The sequence below is a fragment of the Pan troglodytes genome, chromosome 5, assembly GCF_028858775.2.
Source record: "Pan troglodytes isolate AG18354 chromosome 5, NHGRI_mPanTro3-v2.0_pri, whole genome shotgun sequence".
NCBI lineage: Eukaryota > Metazoa > Chordata > Mammalia > Primates > Hominidae > Pan > Pan troglodytes.
This window is the reverse complement of record NC_072403.2, coordinates 159546703-159566295: the sequence shown is the minus strand read 5'-3', so window position 1 is coordinate 159566295 and position 19593 is coordinate 159546703. Positions and strand designations below refer to the sequence as shown.

Below are 19593 nucleotides of genomic sequence, written 5' to 3'. Positions count from 1 at the left end.
TTTTAAAACAAACCAGAGTGAGTTTACAAATTTAGAATGAAGCTGTTAATTGCCAAGAGCACTACAGAGTCGCAGAGTTCTGCTTGGAGCATCCATCTCTGAAAGGAGATACTTATAATCTCATTTGTTGTCTGTTCCCAAAGTCTGATAAATAAAAAATGGGATGGACTTCAGCTGTGTCATTGAGAAGTATAAGGCCAAAAAATACTATACTCCTTTCATCTTCTGCTTAAGTCAGATCATTACACCAAAGAAACATGCTCACCAGTAAGCATGGGAAGCCCTGCTAGTCCTAGTCTCTTCCCCATCAAATAGCATGTGGGTCATCGGGGCTTTGCTGCTGTTCTTCCTATTTTCGTGAAGATGTGAAACATAAGGAGAGGACGAAATGAGTCAAGGAAGAACTTCAAGGGCTACAGAATGGGCAATCGTGAACTTAAATGAGTGGCAAGCATCTTATTTAAAAGAACGGTTTTAGTCGCGCCGGGCGTGGTGGCTCACGCCTGTAATCCCAGCACTTTGGGAGGCCGAGGCGGGCAAATCATGAGGTCAGGAGTTCGAGACCAGCCTGGCCAACATAGTGAAACCCCGTTTCTACGAAAAATACAAAAAATTAGCTGGGCACGGTGGCAGGCGCCTGTAATCTCAGCTACTCAGGAGGCTGAGGCAGGAGAATCGCTTGAACCCGGGAGGCAGAGGTTGCAGTGAGCAGAGACAGCACCACTGCACTCCAGCCCAGGCAACAGTGAGAGACTCCATCTCAAATAAATAAATAAATAAACAAACAAACACAAAGAGTGGTTTTAATGATCAAGGTCCTCCTAACTAATAGAATGCTGTGGTTAATGTTAAGCATTGCTCCTTCCAAAAAGTCAGTTTCCTACACGATGGGTATTCATTTGAGAGTGACTAATAATTTGGGGGCTGGCAATTTCTTCAGAGATCATATGATGCTCCTACACTTCAAAGATATTACTGAGAACTTTTAGAGAAAACCCTTGCCTTAAAATTTAAGAGACTGTTCTCCCATCATGACAATATCTCATTTCATTCTGCAATGATAGCAGATGTGTTTTCCCAGATATTTTACGCATTTACTTCCATGTGAAAAGCAGCACTTTTTTTATATTTTTAAATTATATTCTTTCATAAAAAATCTGAAGGTGAAGTCTCAGATGTAAATGCCCTTTAAGGATGACAATTATTAGGAATCTCCAGATTCTAGTTTCTTTTTCATGTTCTCTTCCCAGGAAAAGAAAAAAAAATTGGTAGATTTTGCTTCTAAAGGGTATACATATAATTGCCTATTGTCATCCAGAACTTTCACACCGGTAGCCAATATGGAGATTTATATACTCCTGATCCCACACTTTAGGGACAAATCTACGCACAACCTCATTGAGCACCTTGGCAGAAAAAGGGTGTTGTAAAAAGGAAACTTGCAAGATCTGTCTTGAAACACTGTCCCAAAGAAACCTGTGCCTGACTTCCCAGTTCCTACCTGTATTAGTCGGTTCTTGCACTGCTATATAGAACTATCTGAGACTGGCTAATTTATAATGAAAAGAGGTTTAACTGACTCACAGTTCCACAGCTGTACGGGAAGCATGGCTACGGAGGCCTCAGAAAATTTTCAATCGAGGTAGAACGCGAAGGGAAGTAGCCACATCTTAACGCGGCCAGAGCAGAAGGAAAAGAGAGAAGGGCGGGGGAGGAGCCACACACAAACATCCAGATCGCCTGAAAACTCACTCACTATCGCGAGAACAGCGAGGGTGGGAGATCCGCCCTTATGATCCAATTACTTTGTACCAGGCCCCTCCTCCAATATGGGGGATTACAATTCAAAATGAGATTTTGGCAGGGACACAGAGCCAAACAATATCACTACCAGATCATGAACTTTAACAAGCCTAAAGGACTATAATGGGGTGACAAACCCTGGAAATGTCTGTTTTGCCCAACACTGGCTCAGCATGGTAGGGAAGCAGGGTGGCTGCAGGGCACGGCCTAGGAAAGGAAGGGGTTCTGCACGTCCCTCTGTAAATCCCGTCTCCCAGGGCATGGTGAACTTCAAGGTTCAATACAAGCCATTACCATACAGACAACATCCATGACTTACTGCACTTCCATGTAATAAATGGTAGAATATGAAGAGATATAGGAGATGAAATAATTTAGACATTCACATATATACAGTTCCAATTATTGCCTGAACATCCTTCTGCAAAAGGAGCCGGGGCATTTCCGCATGTCATAAGGACAGGCCGACTTCTAATTCAAGACTCTCAAGACCCATCAGCTGTGCAGCAACCTCAAAGCTTCCTGTCAATGTTGTTAATGGCAAGGCTAAGCACCTGAGTGTCTTCAGTCAGGGTGCTCCTAATAGCATCGTGATTGCCAAGTGATTGAGAACAATCATGGAGAGAAGACAGAAAACGGCCTATTAGGACGTCCTGGCCAACTCCCCTCCCTCCCGACAAAGCTGGTTTCTTTCCACAGGCACAACAGGGCAGTGACCTACAGGAGATTTGCCATAGCTTTTCCCAGTCCTGTTTCCAGCTACTACAAGTTATGAAAATCTATCACTGGTGATGGGGAGGGGTGGAATGGAAAATACACCCTAATGCTATAAATATATACCCTATATATAGAGAGAGAGATTTCCAAGAAATTATTTGATATGGCTTATTACTTTAGCCGCTACTTCTCTCATTTTTGTTTAATGAAAGCAATTTAACAGAAATTCCTAAACGGAATACACTCATTCTTGTATACTTTGGGAAAGCTTCAGATAAAATTATGCTTTCTTCTTTTCCTAATCACATCTAAGAATCTGTTATCTTTCTAATGAAAACCTCTCCACCATCCAAACCATCCCATTTATCAGCCAGAAGTTGAGCTAGTATAGAAGACTCAAGTTGGTGATCAAAAATGCTAGAATACAAATACCAATACAAATCCTGTTGTTTTGCTCTCTTCTCATTATATATTCTTTTGAGGAATCTTGCAGGTCACATTGATAAGCTTTGCTGATAGCAAAACAATTGATAAAGAAATTCACAGAACCAGGGACATGAAAAAAAACAAAATTTCCCTGCCACGTTCAATAATGTTAAAGTTATTTTTTTTCAAATGTACTGAGAACATGACCTGTTTCCCAACTTTACTTGATTAGGAAACTCATTTCCCCAAAGAATACCTATTAACCTATTAACAACTCACAGCACACCAAGTGCCATCTGCCAATTATAAAGCAGTTAAGAACACTGGCCTAAATGTTTCAGTCCCTTCTGTTACAAAGCCATAATCTGCAGTGTTTGCTGTAAGGAAATTTGCCTTTGAGAGGATGTCTTCTAAACTCATTCTTTTATTCTGTATTAAATTCCCTTAATCTCAGAGTCAATCTGCTTTAGTAGTTCAGGCTCTGGAATAATTACCACTCATTAACTGAGTAAATTATATCTCTGTGCCTGTTTCCTCATCTCTAAAATGAACGCAGATCAAATTAGCTGATCCATACAAGGGTTTAACACAATGTGTCCCCAGAACACTCAATAACTATTAGCTAGTACTTCCATCATTAGTATAAAGCCAAAGAAGATTGAGATCAGTTCTCACAAAATAAACATAATCCCCATTCATGTTTAGCCCAATTCTTACCTTAATTCCATGTGCTCAAAGAATGCTGTCTTCCACCCACGTTCTGACTTGAAAGTGGAAAAAAAAAAAACCCAGTAGGAGATGACAATCTCACCCGTAATGCCTTTAATGCCTCTCATATCATTTCGATTAGTAAATCATTTTTAAGTACATAGGTGAGCAGAAATCTGTGCTAAGTCCTTCAATAACCAGTTTTCTCTTTCTCACTAAGGTTTGCTACACTTTGAGATGAATAGTATCAATTATCTCAGTTGCTAAATCAATCATCATCTTGTACTCATAAAAATTAAAAAATATATATGAATAAATAAATAAATAAACCATCATCTTGTGGGAAAAGATTCAAAGGGCAAAAAGACACAATTCCACATCTAACTGTGAGCTTGCACCTTGGGCACTACTGGTTTTGGTGGCTTTAAGAAGAGACAGCTGCCTCTGCAGTTCCAAAAAAGAGCTATGAAATAATACTGATTCCCAGACAATCTTCTTAACATCTTCTGAATAAAATGTGCCCAGCCTCACTGGACTGGGCTGGGACACTGGAGAGGCTTCTGAAGAGATCCTTGAACTGACCCCAGAGGTCATAGGACTGGCCTGAAAGTTTTACACTATTCCTTTGAACAAAGTGACAAGAATCATCTTTTACCACCTGTGTAAGTCCCCTTTGGAGGCATGTGAGAAGTCTATTTTTTCCACATTTTTAAAGATATTTTATTTGGAAATAGTTTCAAACTTTTGAAAAATGCAAAGATCAATACAAATAATCCATACAAAAGTAGAACAAAGAGTCTTCACTTAGCTTCTCACCAATGTTACAGACTGAATCTTTGCATCCCTCCAAAATTCATATGTTTACATCCTAACCACCAAGGGGATGATATTAGGAGGTGAAACTTTTGGGTGGTGATTAGGGCATAAGAGTGGAGTTCTCATGAATGGGACTGATGCCCATATAAAAGAAACTTCGGAGAGCTTCCATGCCCCTTCTACCATGTGAGGGCAGAGCGAGAAGGCACCGTCTATGAACCAGCAAGCAGGCCCTCACCAGACACCGAATCTGCCAATGGCTTGATCCTGGACTTCCGAGCCTCCAGAACTGTGAGAAATAAATTTCTGTAGTTTATAAGCCACCTGATTCACGGTATTTTGTTATAGCAGCCTCAGCTGACAAAGACAACCAGCTTCACCTAGTTTCAACATTTTACCCATTGCCTTATCTGTGCTCTCTTTCATTTCTCTTTCTCACGCTTACTCACTCTCTCTCTCGCTCTCTCTCATGTTTGTCCTGGAGCATTAGAAAGTAGGTTACATACCCCTTTATTAAAATAAATTACATAGACCAAGCTCTCTATCCTCCAAGAATAGGGCTATTATCTTACATGGCCACAGTACAGTTATCAACTTCAGGACATTTAACATTAATGTAATAATTGTATCTAATCTACAATTAATATTCCAAGTTTTATCAGTTGTCCCAAATGTGTCTTTTATACCATTTTCTACCCTCTAGCACGAGATCAGTATGTTTTCTAATTTTTCCTTGTTTCATACCTATAAGAAAGTACATAGCTTCCTTATACTCTCTTGCACATAGCTTTTTTCACTTCAGTATATATCCTGGAAATCACTTTATTATAGAAGTGAAAATTCCTCATATTTTTTACAGCTGCCTAATACACAGTGCGTATAAATACTATGCTTTATACAACCGGTCTCTATGCTTGGACATTCAAGTAGTTTCCAACATTTTGCAATTACAACAAATGCTTCAATGAACAATGAATACCTTACGGATACACACACACACACACACACACACACACACACACGTATACTGTATTGTTGGAGGTTTATCTTTAGAGTAAATTCTTAGAAGTGGGATTGCTAGGATAGAAACCAAATGCATATACAATTTTGTTACATATTGCCAATCCTCCTTCATAGGAATGGTACCATTTGCTATTCCCACCAGCAGTGTAGGAGAGCTCCTATTTCCTTACATCCTCTCCAACAGAATGTATCGTCAAACCTCTAAGTTTGCCAATCTAATGAATTAGAAATAGTACTGGTGTTGTTCCAATTTCATTTCTCTTACAATGAGAAGAAGATTTGAACATCTTTTCATATGTTGTCTTTCTGTGCATTCTTGCTTCATTTATTTGCTCATTCGTTCATAAAGTTTTTGTTCATTTTTTCTTTTAATTTTTAAAAGATGTTTACAACTTAGGGGTATATGCCTTTTATGGGAAAAGAACACTGAAAATATTTTCTCCCAGTGGTCATTTGTCTTTTAACTTCTTTGCTTTTGGTGTTTACCATTTTGAGTAGATAGTTTGTGTATTTGTTTGTTTTCAATTTTTTGCTTTTGACTTGCAAAAGTTTTATTTTTATGGAGCCACATTTATCTTTTGCTTTGTTGTATAGGGATTTTTAAAGAGTAGAAAGTCTCTCTGTGTTCAAGTTGTAGAGGGATTCGGTCATGTTTTCTGCTAGCGTGTGTATAGTGTTATTTCTTTTCACTTTCAGATCTCTGATGCACTTGGAGTTTATTTTTGTGTGTGGTATGAGCAACAGATCTAATTTTACCTTTTTCAAAATTGCTTTCCAGTTGTCCCAACACCATTTATTATAAAAAGACCATCTCTATCTCATGGTCTTAAATACTACCTTTATTTTATACTGGATTTTGATCCATAATTAGATGACTCTGGTGTTTGTTTACATTTTATTCCATTGGTTTCTATTTTATGTAGGCAGTTGCTGTGTTATTTGGTCCATAGATATCCATAACTGCTATAACCTTGTTGTAGACTGTGGCTTCTAATGTTAGAAAGTGTTGTTCTTTCTTCTATCTAATGCTTTTACACTTGAGTTCATTCTTTCTGTAAACCTATATGATTTTTGCATTTATATTGTTTTAATTGTCACATTCATTGTATTATATGATTAACACATTTTTTCACAATGAAAACAGCTTTGTAACTAGAAAACTACAATGAAAAATCAGTTGGACATAAGATGTGAAGAGTTTGCAACCTCTCTGTTTACTTAACGTGGAAATTCTAGAGAATCAAGTAGATATTGTAATTAATAAATTACATAAATATTCTTTAGCATTTGTCGTGCCACCTATAATGATGTACCGCAAGAGCTGATTTTGTTACACAGATTCTGATTAATAAAGTCACTCTGAATGTCTCTGTGTACAGATTTGTTTTTCTGTCCATTCAGTAGTATTCTAGTTTTAAGATGCTTAAAGGTATTATAAAAAAACTAGGGCAACGTGGATATGCATGCATAAATATTGTTTCAGAAGAGAAAATTTATACAAATAAAAATAATTGAATTTTTTAGTTGGGAAAGGCATACATGTGACAAAAATGAGGACCAGTAAAGTGACTTACCTAAAGTCACATAGCAAGATAGTACAAAATCTCTCCTGTCATGCAGGTTGCTTAGCAGCTAGTCGAGTGTTCTTTTTACACTTACATGTTAAGCCTGTTTCTGTGTGTATATCAGAAGAAGTGCCTTCTTCACTTTGAGAATATCTTGGGAAATGGAAAATTTGTGTGCCCAAACTAGCCTGAAATCAAACATTAAAAGGAACCAACATATTCTTCAGGAAAAAATGTGGGGAAAGCAAGGAAAATACAGAGGGAAAGAGTAAAGATGAGTTTCAATGTTCAGAAGTAAAATTGCTAGGTGCCTTGATGATGATAACTAAACACACATGTGGTGAATCGCCACTCATGGTCCTGATCACTTGGGTTCAATGTGCTTGTCAATCAAAAGGACCCCAGACGTGCCTGCCACCATCCCCAGGCTGACCCAGATGCTTCTAGTGACTCAGGTAGGAGGATGGAGGGCAAACTGACAACCAGCAAAATTCTAATTGTTGGGAAGGTATTTTGGGTTTCCTGCACTTTGTTTTATTTATTTTTTTTTTGAGAAAAAGATAGTCAAACCATCCAGGCATAAAATCATTCTAATAGAAAAGCTGTTGAGAATCATGGAGAAAAAAAAAATAAACCCTGTACACTGGAGCTCACTGCTTACTCACAGGCACTTACATCAGGATAGCAGCAGCAGCGGCAGCAGGAGCAGAAAAACAGGCTAATCAGAAGGAAGAAAAAACATTCTCTGAAAACGCTAAAATGGAGCAACAGTAGTGGCCTAGAAAGGGGTATCATATGTTTTGGTAAAAATAATAATAATAAGCCATGTAGCAATGGAGAATTGAAATTCCTGAGAGTCACTGAAACTGTTCAGGGGCTCCTTTCATTCTCTTCTTCACTTCCAAACCCTGCAAATCCCCCACGGAGCTCTTTGTATAGAGATAATTTCTCAGACTACTTAGCGGAGAAATTCATACTTTTATAGAAAGGTATGTGATGATGGTGTATTTACGTGTGAAAGAGAAAAGAGGAATTTACTGGTCTCTCCATCTTCAAGAAAGAAAATTCTAAGAATTTTCACATCACCACCTACAGACCATGACAATGTCTTCCAGAAAAATAAACATTGTTCCTTTTATGGCTTTTAGAACTAGAATACAGAATTCAATTATTTATTTTAAAATCCCTAACAGGATTTTATCCTGGAGGAGAAAGCGTGCACAAGTAAAAGGAATTGTAAATGCTAACAAAATAAAGGAAAAAAGACAAAAAGGCTCATTATAGAATTTTCAGTATCAGGGGATTCTAATTCTAAACTGTGGATTAAATTCTTGTCATTGTTGATTACATCTTCTGGGCTGTGACCAGTGTTGTAAAAGAATAGGAGAAGCATGAAGTCTCAAAGGCAACTTCTCTTCTCCAGGCCCATGGGAATATCTTAGAGCTCACAATGAGTTAATAAAAAGCCCCTGATTCTTGATCTCATGGATAAAGAGCTCACCAATTAACAGGCCCACAGGAAAGAACAAAGCAGCTTCATATCAAAACAGAAAAAACAAAAAACAAAGCCCTGCAATTTGCAAATGTCCAAGAAGTGCATGGAATATCAGTAAATAATGGAAAGGAATACAATTTTTAAAAAAATAGGCTCTGTGCATATTTGAAAGTGTCTTTTTTTCCAGATAAATAATTCTAGATGAACAATTTCATACACACAGAGCATTTGAATAATTCCATAGAATCCATTTTACCAGATCTTTCTGCCTAATTACAAGTCTTTGAACCAGACACCGGTACTTGAAAGATCAATGCCTGGCTGCACAAAGCATATATAAAGCATAATTAAGAGGAGGACTGCTCGACGGAGCCATGGATAACATGCATATGGATGTGTGAAGTCTTCACATGTACACACTTTATAGCTGTGATATGCACATCAGACACATACTCTCACTGTCCAAAATGTCTTTGGCTGCCATTTTATAAATGAGGCAATCAAAGGAAAATGGAATTAAAAACAAATAATAAGGTAACCAAACTTTAGATCATCTTCTTATTTGAATCTCTGAGTATAAAGCAAGTCTATTTAACTCCATTTTGAAGTATTTATCTCTGAAAATACCTTACTTCCTATTTAGATCAAAATTTGGTGCATTTCCAGGAAATACGTGGATTTTAAATGTGAAATGATTTGTTCAACTTGCTTCTCATTTTTTTAATTCCAAATCAAGATAATCAAACATTAACACTTTGGACTACTCAGAAAGTATATTTATACTTTCAGGAAGGAATATGGTAGAGTATGTACTTAAGTGGGAGCATTTTGTGTGTAAACTAGGAAGGTTGGCTTAGTCTCTGGGAGGCAAACAAATTGAAGTCGCTGAATTCTGGGGGTTCTCAGTGCTCAGAGGAGGCAGCTGTAATGAATGGAAGAAAATGACAGGCAAAAAGACATCTAAGACAGTTGCTGGCACCAAGTAAATAAATAATAAATAGTACATTAATGCTGACCAAACAAAGTGACAGGATTCACCAACACATCATATGGGATAAGAAAAAGTGTGAAGAATCAGAAATTGTGATAAAATGAAAATGTGTGTCTTGACTGTAGGATAATAAACTGTTAGAGTTGCCAGGAACCTTTAAAAACAATCTAGCCCAATACTTGTGACATATTCAGGAGTGAATACATAGGGATCTGAGATGAGGAGCCCCAGAAGGCCACTTGGCCAGCCAGTCCAGTCTCCTGCCTCCCCTACTACTGCTGCTGAACCATGGCGTCTCACGTGTCTAGACCACCACTGCTACTGAACCAGGGAGCCTCCTCCATGATTGCTACTGATCCATGGTGTCTCAATGTCCTTGAGCTTTGGTTCAATAGCATTACAGAAAATTAACAAAAGCTCAGAATCTCTACTTGATTGTCCTTTTATCTATATGTTTTTGCTAGGTTGAGAGGAGAAAGGCAATTATTATAAAACACTTATAATATGGTTTTAAAAGTCACTTTCTAAAAAAAAAACCAACCAACCAAACAAACAAACAAAAAAAACCTTCAGCTATTAAACCAGAGGCAATATTTGGAACCTCTGATGAAACCAAGTAGCTTTCAGTGCAATTAAGTAAAGGACATATAACCAGAAAGATGACACACTTTGTATATTTGCAATTACAGTGGAAAATGCTAGCCTAAGTCAACTGTGTAAGAAATGCACCTTTGTCTCCTTTCATTTTCTGTCCCTACATTTTGACCAATTAAGATACGTTATTCTGATCTTTTATTTATCAGTATTGTGAAAGAGCAAATGACTTTTAAATGGCAAAAATCATCCACAGGGTCCTGGCTGGTAAGAGGCTGAATGCGGGGCGGGGTGGGGGGGTGTTGAGCTGCGGGACTCCGACCCCCACTCTGTGCGGGCCTGGGTGTGGTCTTGGAGGAAAGCACTGAATCACTCTGGTCTTCAGCTGCCTTGTCTAGAAAAATGACACAGTTGGTAAAAGAATCTCTAATGTGACTCACAGCTCCCATATTCTCTGATAATTCTTGCTCTAATTTAATTTTGTTCTTTATGTAAAAGTTGAATAGTAGTCTTCATCTGTTTGGGCCACTATAATAAAATACTTTAAACCGGGTGGCTTATAAACAACAGAAATATATTTCTCATGGATCTGAAGGCTGGGGAATCAGAGATCAGGGTGCCAGCATGGTTGGGTTCTGGTGTCTGCCTGCAGATGGCCACCTTCTCACTGTGTCCTCACATGGTGGAAAGGGCCAGGAGCTTCCCTGTGCTTCTTTTGTAAGGGCTCTAATCTCATTCATAAGAGCACTTCCCTCATGACCTAATCAACCTCCCCAAAGGCCCCACCTCTTAATACCATCACCCTGGGGGTCAGGATTTCAACATATGAATTTGGAAGGGACACAAACATTCAGACCATAGCAACTAGCAAGACCAGCAACTCTCAGAGGGAAAATCGTATGTTAAAGAGTTAGCAATGGAGAAAGTTACAGTGGCTACAATGTGTGGGGATTGTTTGTGGAGTTCAATGAACCAAAGGCTTCCTGTTCCTACAATGTGAGCTGGACCGTAATCGTTTGCTATTTTTAGCCAAAGAGCTTTAATCACTTTTCTCTATTATGAAAGGGAAAGAATGGGGAATGTTCTAAGTTTGATTTTTGGCTAAAAATCTCTTTGCCAATTCCTTTGGACAATACATTCTGAATAGTGGCGTTTTATATCTTCCAGACAAATGTTTCTTTCATGAATATGGGTGGGGATGAATACATTTCAAAATGTCATAATTTTAGCTACCATTTATTCAACTCTATTACAAATTCAATAACCTTGAACCAGAGTTAATAGAAATTCATGATAAGTAATAAAAATCCAACTACCCTCAAATTCCCATGGCTTTAAATATGCCTAAAAGCCACCAACTCCCAAAATCTCTCTCCCTGACCTAGATCTGTCTTCTGCGTTCCAACCAAAATTGCACAGGTAGGTATCTCCACCTGGATGCCCTACTGGAGCCTGAAACTGAACACATGGAAACCGCATCACCCTCTTCCCTTTCACCCAAACCATCTCCTCCCTGAAAGTTCTGTTTCTGTGAATGTTTCCACCATCCAGACTGGTGCCTGAATTTGACTCCACAACTCTCTCCTGTCCCTTGCACATTGATGCAACCTCCTTAATCACATCAGATACACCTCAATCTTTTCCACGAGTAACACCTTCATCCAGAATTCTAAAATGCAAGTCTGATGACTTCTCTGTTTAAAACATGCCCGTGTCCTTAGGGTGAAACCCAATCTCTACAGCATTGCATACCAGGCGGTTCATGTCCAGCCTCGTCTTCAGCTACTCCTCTTCTTTCCACCAAAGGTTCAAACCATCCTGAGCCTTTTGCAGTTTCCCCAATTCCCATATGCTCTGTTGCTTCCAATCTTTGCATAAATCACTTACTGTAGGGAGAATGCCCCTTGCCCCCTCCTTTGCCACCCTAACTCCACTAATCCTTTGAAAGTTACCTCTACCTTCCCTGAGAGTCCATATGGCTTACAATATGACAGGTGTCCTTCACCACAGTCCCTACTGAACTGTAGGCCCTTGTGTGTTTTATTAACTTTATTAATTAATGTCTGGCATTGAATAAATGTTCAATGAATGCGTAATAAATGAATAACTTCGTGTATGGTAAAGGGTCTAAGTGGAGGGCAATACTAGTTCAAGGTGCCTGGGACAGTTCAGGTACACATCTGTTGTGCCAGTCTGATTGTTAATAGCACCTTTCACTCTCCAAAGTGTCCAGATGTAGGCAATAAATTATTTTGTCACTCTCTGTAAGTCAACATATAAGGTATACTTATACCCTTATTAATAAACAATACCATTTAAAAGGCATGGTAATATATTCACAGAGCAAGAGTTCTGGGGAGAGCGGTCACTGAGCCATGTTCTTGCCCAGCTGGTAAAGTATCAGGTGGCTTTTTTCCACCTGTTGGTACTTTTTTTTTTTTTTTTTTTGAGACGTTGTCTCGCTCTATTGCCAAGGCTGGAGCGCAGTGGCGCGATCTCACTTCACTACAAACTCTGCCTCCTGGGTTCAGGCGATTCTCTTGCCTCAGCCTCCAGAGTAGGTAGGACTACAGGCATGTGCCACCATGCCTGGCTAATTTTTGTATTTTTGTAGAAACAGAGTTTTGTCATGTTGGCCAGGCTGGTCTCGAACTCCTGACCTCAGGTGATCTGCCTGCCTTGGCTTCCCAAAGTGCTGGGATTAGAGGTGTGAGCCACTATGCCCAGCCTGTTTATACTTTTATTAACTGACTTTCTTTTCATTCATTGAGCATACATCCCTTTTATAAAAATAATGAAGCTATTTTGAAAAAGTCACACTATAATTCATTTCATGTGAATTTTCTAGAATATTTGGTTTTATCTTTAGAGCTATGAAACATGCCAATATTCCGCAAATTGGAAGTCAGCTAAGCATATGACAAGATGGCCCCATCATAAAGATAAAAGACATCTGAAGCTTATGATTATATTCACAAATATGTGACCCAAACCCTCATTCCATGAAAAACAAAACTAAACTAAACTAAAATAAATAGTTCTGGTGGCCAGAATGCCAGATTATGCAGGCATTTGGGTAGAAGCTGCTGCCTAGGGTCTGGACTTCCACAGCTGGCGAGAAGAATAAATGCAAGACCAAACTTTCAAACAGTAACGGCATATGGAAAACATTACATGGAACATAAATATTGCTAATAAGAATCCAACAGAGGTCATCTAAAAAATATTCTCTTGTTTGAATGCACTTCCACAATTAATTCTTCATTGCAGGGTGATGGCTTTTATCAGTTCAAATGGCTAAAGTTTAATGCAATGTTAGTGTGGAAGAAAAATAATGTTTTCTATCAAGTTTTTATGGTAATTAAATGTATATAGTGAAGCATCATTGGCCAGTGCCTTTTAACTGGTACATAAATGCAGAAGTTAAAAGTAAATTTTTGATTGAACTACAATTCCAAATAAAATTTTGGACCAATTACTTTCTTTATGTTTCTTGATGACTTGCAGATGCAGCCGAAAGAGTACCAAGCACATTTCTCCCACCTGAACAGAGATATTTTAGACACATCATCTCCAAATCTGAGGATCCAAAGTTGAGACTACTGTTTATATCTCTTTCAGAGTTTTCTATTTCTAGCAGAAGAATGGTTGTAAGGTCTTGTACATCAGCTAAAAGGAGGATGACAGTGGGGGTGCACCCTTGTCAGCCAGAGGCTTTGAGCTCCTTTATTGGAAGTGGACTAGTTTATGCACTGATGTTGTTTGGCTGTGTTTCCACCCAAAGTCTCAGCTTGAATTGTAATCCCCATAATACCCACATATCCAGGGAGAGACCAGGTGGAGGTAATTGAATCATGAAGGTAGTTTCCCACATGCTGTTCTCATGATAATGAGTGAGTTCTCACGAGATCTGATGGTTTTTTAAGTGTTTGGTAGATCCTCCTGTGTTCATCTCCTTCTTGCTGCCCTGTGAAGAAGATGCCTCACTTCCTTTTGCCTTCTGCCATGACTGTAAGTTTCCTGAGGCCTCCCTCGCCATGCTGAACACTGAGTCAATTAAATCTCCTTCCTTTATAAATTATCCAGTCTCAGGAGGTCTTTATAGCAGTGTGAAAAAGGACTAATACATGCACTGATGCATTTCACAAATCTGCTTCTATAAAACAGACAGCTGGCCTTAGAGGGAAGTCTCCCCACTAACAGGATCAACCTAACTGATCATGGGTTGAAGCCAAGACCTACAGACCTGGGTTCAAACTCTGTCACGTAACCTTGATCAATTTACTTAATCTCTTGTAGTGGTCCAACAGAAGAACGGGTTTGAGTGAACATCAACACTCTGTTACCTAAATTGTAGAGGCATTATCTTTTACTGAGATAAGCTCAAAGGCTACATTTTCAGAAGAGGGTGTGAGTTATTCAGTGAGCGATGCCTCTCAAGTTGCCTAAATTTCCTCTTGGAAGGTGAATTCTGAATGGTTCTGATATTCTATCTGTTCAGAGTGACATCTTGCCAGGGCATCAAGAAGCCCTAATGAAGGCTGCTTTTAGCAACTCACAATGTCTGGAACTAATACTCTCAAAGTGTTTGTGCTGCTTCTTAACACACACCCTACTGTGGCCAACTCATCCTCTTCCATATTTTCCCTCACTATCTACCACTTATAATCATCTATCCAGCCTAAGTTGCTCCCTAGAGCATCAAACCTCTCCAAATGACTTCTGGAAATTTCCACTTGAATGTCCCACTGGCACCTGAAACTCAGACTCAACCCATCCAAACCTGATTGCTTCATCAGCCACCCCCTTCAAACCCCTCTCTTTCAAGCTCCAAATCTTGGTGAATGGTTTCACAAACTGCACAATTAATTAAACCAGAAACCTTAACCTCATCTTGATCATCCCCTGCATCTATTCAGTCACCATTTCTGGCCTGTTCTATGTTTTAAATGTTTCTTCCTCCCTTCAGCCACTCAACATGAAGATGACAGAATAAAGAACCTTATGATGATCTATTTTTACTTAATGAGTAATAAATGTATTTTCTATTCTTTGTGATTTTCTTTTTCTGAGGTGGAGTTTTGCTCTTGTCACTCAGGCTGGGGTGCAATGGCATGATCTTAGCTCACTGCAACCTCCACCTCCCAGGTTCAAGCAATTCTCCTGCCTCAGCCTCCTGAGTAGCTGAGATTACAGGTGCCTGTCACCATGGCCAGCTATTTTATTATTATTATTATTATTATTATTATTATTATTATTAGAGATGAGGTTTCACCATGTTGGCCAGGCTGGTCTTGAACTCCTGACCTCAGGTGATACACCCACCTTGGCCTCCCAAAGTTCTGGGATTACAGGCATCAGCCACCACGCCTGGCCTTTATGATTTTCTTAATAACATTTTCTTTTCTCTGGCTTGCTTTAAGAGCACAGTGTGTAATACATATAACACAAAATATGTATGATCAACTATTTTCTATGGTAACCCAAAGTGAAATTTCAAGTTTATTTTATACACATTAAAAGAGATAAGAAATGCAGTTTTTTCTAAAGCATGATTACTCTAATTCTAAAAGAAATAATTCTGAATATGGTTTTATCTCTGCATACATTTATACAACACTACAAGTGCCACCTGAAGTTTTCAAATTACAAAGTTTTCTACAGATTATTGTGCAGTGATAATGATAAGCTCTCTAGTTTAGCATACCACAGTACACAAGTACTGTATCAAGCTGGGTATTATTAAGCATGAGACATAAACAGGCCAATAGAAATCCTTTGAGATTAAGAAGTGATAGTTACCAATAAACATAAGTGGAAACCGAACAGGTCAAGAAGGATTGAATATTTAATGAATCCATGAAGCATAAACAATTGATGCAAATGTATCTCTCATTTTATTTTTTTGCGATAGGGCCTCACTCTGTCGCCCAGGCTGGAGTGCAGTGGCATGATCATGGCTCACTGCACATACCACCACGCTGGTCTGTGAATTGACTATTCATGTTATCAGTAAGGCTTCCTTCCAGTCACTAGTAGAGTATTGGTACTTTAAGTTTTGAGGGAGTCAAAGCTATACTTGAATTTTTGACTGCACAGGGGGTTGGCACCTCTAACCCCCATATTGTTCAAGGGTCAATTGTGAATAGATAAGACTAGATAGATAGATAGATAGATAGATAGATAGATAGATAGATAGACAGACAGACAGATATAGAAATAGAGACAAAGATAACAGTTGACACAGAACTTGACATATACTAAGCCACTGGTAATGATCCTAGTCTATCACAAACTGATGATCCGAGAGCCAGTTCTGGCCCATGGATGTATTTCATTAGATGGCAAAGTTTCACCTAAAAACCTGGAGTGTGAATTTATTGTGAAAGCAAGTCTTAAGGTCTGATAGCACTGGGTCTGTATTTCTCACACAATCAGCAGCTAGAGCTGCATAGGACCAACTCAACTCATATGACACTGAGGTGCCACAATTTATCACAGACCTCATCAATTCTTAGGTTTTCTCCTTGGCCTACTTCACCATTATCCGAGCTTATACCCTGCTCCTATATAAAACTATGGGAAATGCTTTGAGATGAAAAGTATTCACACACCTGTGCAAGATCATATGTAACACATTAGAATTCAATGTAACTTGCTCTTTTTCCCAGGATGGCCTCTGTGCTGAATCTGCAGTAAGTGTATAAATACATAACGTATAGAAAAATTCTATTATTCTAACATGGGAATCAACATTACCACCTCAAGCACAAGAAGGGTCAATGTTCTTTTTGCTTTAAAATTATATTGCGTGAGCTTAGAGAAATGAGCTTGGACAGTATTTCCTGAGAATGATTTCCAAATCAGCTTCCATGGGTGATGCTGATTGGAATGTTTACCTTACATAGCCGAAGGGAGCTGGCCTTTGTTCAATTTCTTGAAAGAAATATGTCAGGCCCAGTGACCCCCAAGTGGCGATTGTCATCCCTCCTTGCACATGCCATCAACTGCTAGTGGCATTTCTTCAAATCAGTAAGATGTCCTGTTGTGTGGGGTTGCCCCAGCCTGGAAGTCCCACGGAGCCTCTGATTATGGCATCTCCTTGTTAAAGTCCGGGGATTCTGGCATTCCACATCTTAAGAAGCGGGCATCCCGCATGCTCTCTGATGTTTGGTTTTGTAGTGTCTTTTCAGAGAGTACAAAAACCTATCTGTGAGCATCCTGACCTCTGAATCTATGGAGATCAAACCACAACCAGCATGCTTCAACAACAAACTCAAAATTCAGAGTCCCTAGTGAACTCTAATTCTGACACTGATCCTAATTTATTGTTTGACCCTGGGCTAATCCAAGGGTTTCCATGAATCCCATGTCTCTTGTGATGATTTGGAGAATTACTAGGTTAAAATGTGTAATACACATATACTGCAAGTTGTCACAGCAGAATACTGGGGAAAGTTTTCCATCATTCAATCACTATAATCCAATTGAAGGAAAAAGCTTAAGAAGAAAAGTGACCTTGGAAAATCAATGTTTTCAATCAATGGAAATATTTGATAATATTTCTCCAAAAAATTAAGAAACTTTTTTTATCAAGTTCTAAGACTCTCTAATTATAAGTTTTGGAGACATACTGATGGATTATCTAGAAAAAACTTTTTCCTTAATAGTCTCACAGCTGAGATTGTGTTTATTCCTGCAAAAGTATTAGCTTTACAAATTAAAAAGCACATTAGATCAATATATAGAGAAACATTACTAACATAAAACAGTATAAGAATAATAAATCTAATTTATTTTAGAGACTTCAAAAATATTTTCCAAAGAATGTGAGTAAACTGTCTTTGTCCATTTATCTCTAATGCGTCTTGGAATTATATTTCCCAGGTCCACTCCCAACTCTCCTAAACCTAAAGCAATACATGAAGACAAGTCCTTCCTCAAAAGTGTAGAATTCCAAGATTCCTCCCTCCTCTGATTGGGTTTTGTTTGTTTTGTTTTTTAAAAACAGTTTTCTAATTAGAGCAGCATTTCAGGAGCAGACACTTCTAGGCTTGGTGTCTACATTTTATAGTCGGTAAGAAATATTGTTTATAATTTCATGGAAGGCAAAACATTTCACCAAGGGCAAACATTCATCATGCAATGAATCAACATCCAGTCACCTCTATCCCCATTCACATGCAAATAACGTACCAATTTTCCTACTTGTCATTATGTATGACATTTAAATCCAGTTACTTTGGACCTACAACACTAGTTAACCCCAGGCAAGTTGAGATCCCAGACAAACCCGTGCTCATGTATTAGGAACTTATCATTTCTTTCTTTCCTGCCTCCCTTCCTTCCATCCTTTTTAGTAAAGACTCTCTTCTTTACCTTAGGACATTCTTTCTTTCTTTCTCTCTCTCTCTTTCCCTCCTTCCTTCCTTCCTTCCTTCTTTCCTTCCCTCTTTCTCTTTCCCTCTTTTCTGTCTCTTTCCTTTTAGTAAAGTCTTCCATAAAATACACCAAATTCTGGGTAACAAAATACTTCAGACTATACACTTTACTGGAGCAGAAAACCGCAACTTGAAATAACTTCTTATTGGTAAATAAGTGGTAAGTCTAATGAATTTGGGAGATTTTCCAGTTAGAGATTGTATTCCTCTTCCCTCTAAATGTTGCCATGGGGTAAAAGAAGTAAAGTTTAAGTCAGACCAGGGGCCCACTTTTTGACTACATCAAAGTCAAATGAAGGAATATAACTACTACACAGCTGGAAAAAATTACCTTCTTTACTGTGTGTTTTAGTTGTTTTTTTCCCCTTTTTAATATAGACAATTAAGGGGAAAAAATCTACCCGCATGATTGAAAGAACTGTGGAAGGCACATCTAAGCAAATATTTAATTCCTTTAAAAATTAATGGAACACTGAAGCCCATAAAAAAGCATATTTGAGCTAACTACAAGCAAAAATAAATTCTTAATTTACAAAAGAAGCGTTAATATATGGAATGAAACATCACCTTTTTGATTCACCAATAATTTCACATGCCCTTCAACATGAGGATTTGCAGTATCAAAGAGAGGGGTCAAAGTGGAGGGTATGAAATAGATATAAAGCAGCTGAAGTATTCCTCACCAGGATTAATAATGAATAAAATTGTTATTACAGTGTGATGAGTTTGCTAAATTTCTTGGATCTGGGGAAGTAACAATTATTTTCGCAGAATTAGGCACACCTTAGTGGCATGTGCTTCTCAATTATTTATTCTGGGGTGACAACAGTGCAGATGGCAGCCAACTAATGACTGGGACCCTGTTCATATTAGCACTGAGGCCCTGCACCCCAGGCAGGAGAGAAGGGCTCCCATAGAGGCAGTGGGTAGGTCTTAGCCTTAGACAGAATGTTTACAGAATGAGTTTTGTGGTTTTGAAGACTTAGTTTGGGATTATTTATAGTAAGACTGGGA

General features: G+C 38.5%; 1 protein-coding gene and 1 long non-coding RNA gene across 2 annotated transcripts in view; both read right to left on the bottom strand.

Moving 5' to 3' along the window:
* The window catches only part of LOC129144337 (uncharacterized), a 115466-nt gene extending 103314 nt beyond the window's left edge, over positions 1–12152 (bottom strand). The window contains exon 1 of the long non-coding RNA XR_008548704.1: positions 1585–12152. This is a non-coding gene — a long non-coding RNA (uncharacterized LOC129144337). The remainder of the gene's footprint in view (positions 1–1584) is intronic.
* Positions 1–19593, bottom strand: part of SAMD5 (sterile alpha motif domain containing 5) — a 440768-nt gene that overhangs the window by 287488 nt on the left and 133687 nt on the right. The gene's annotated exons all lie outside the window — the stretch shown is intronic.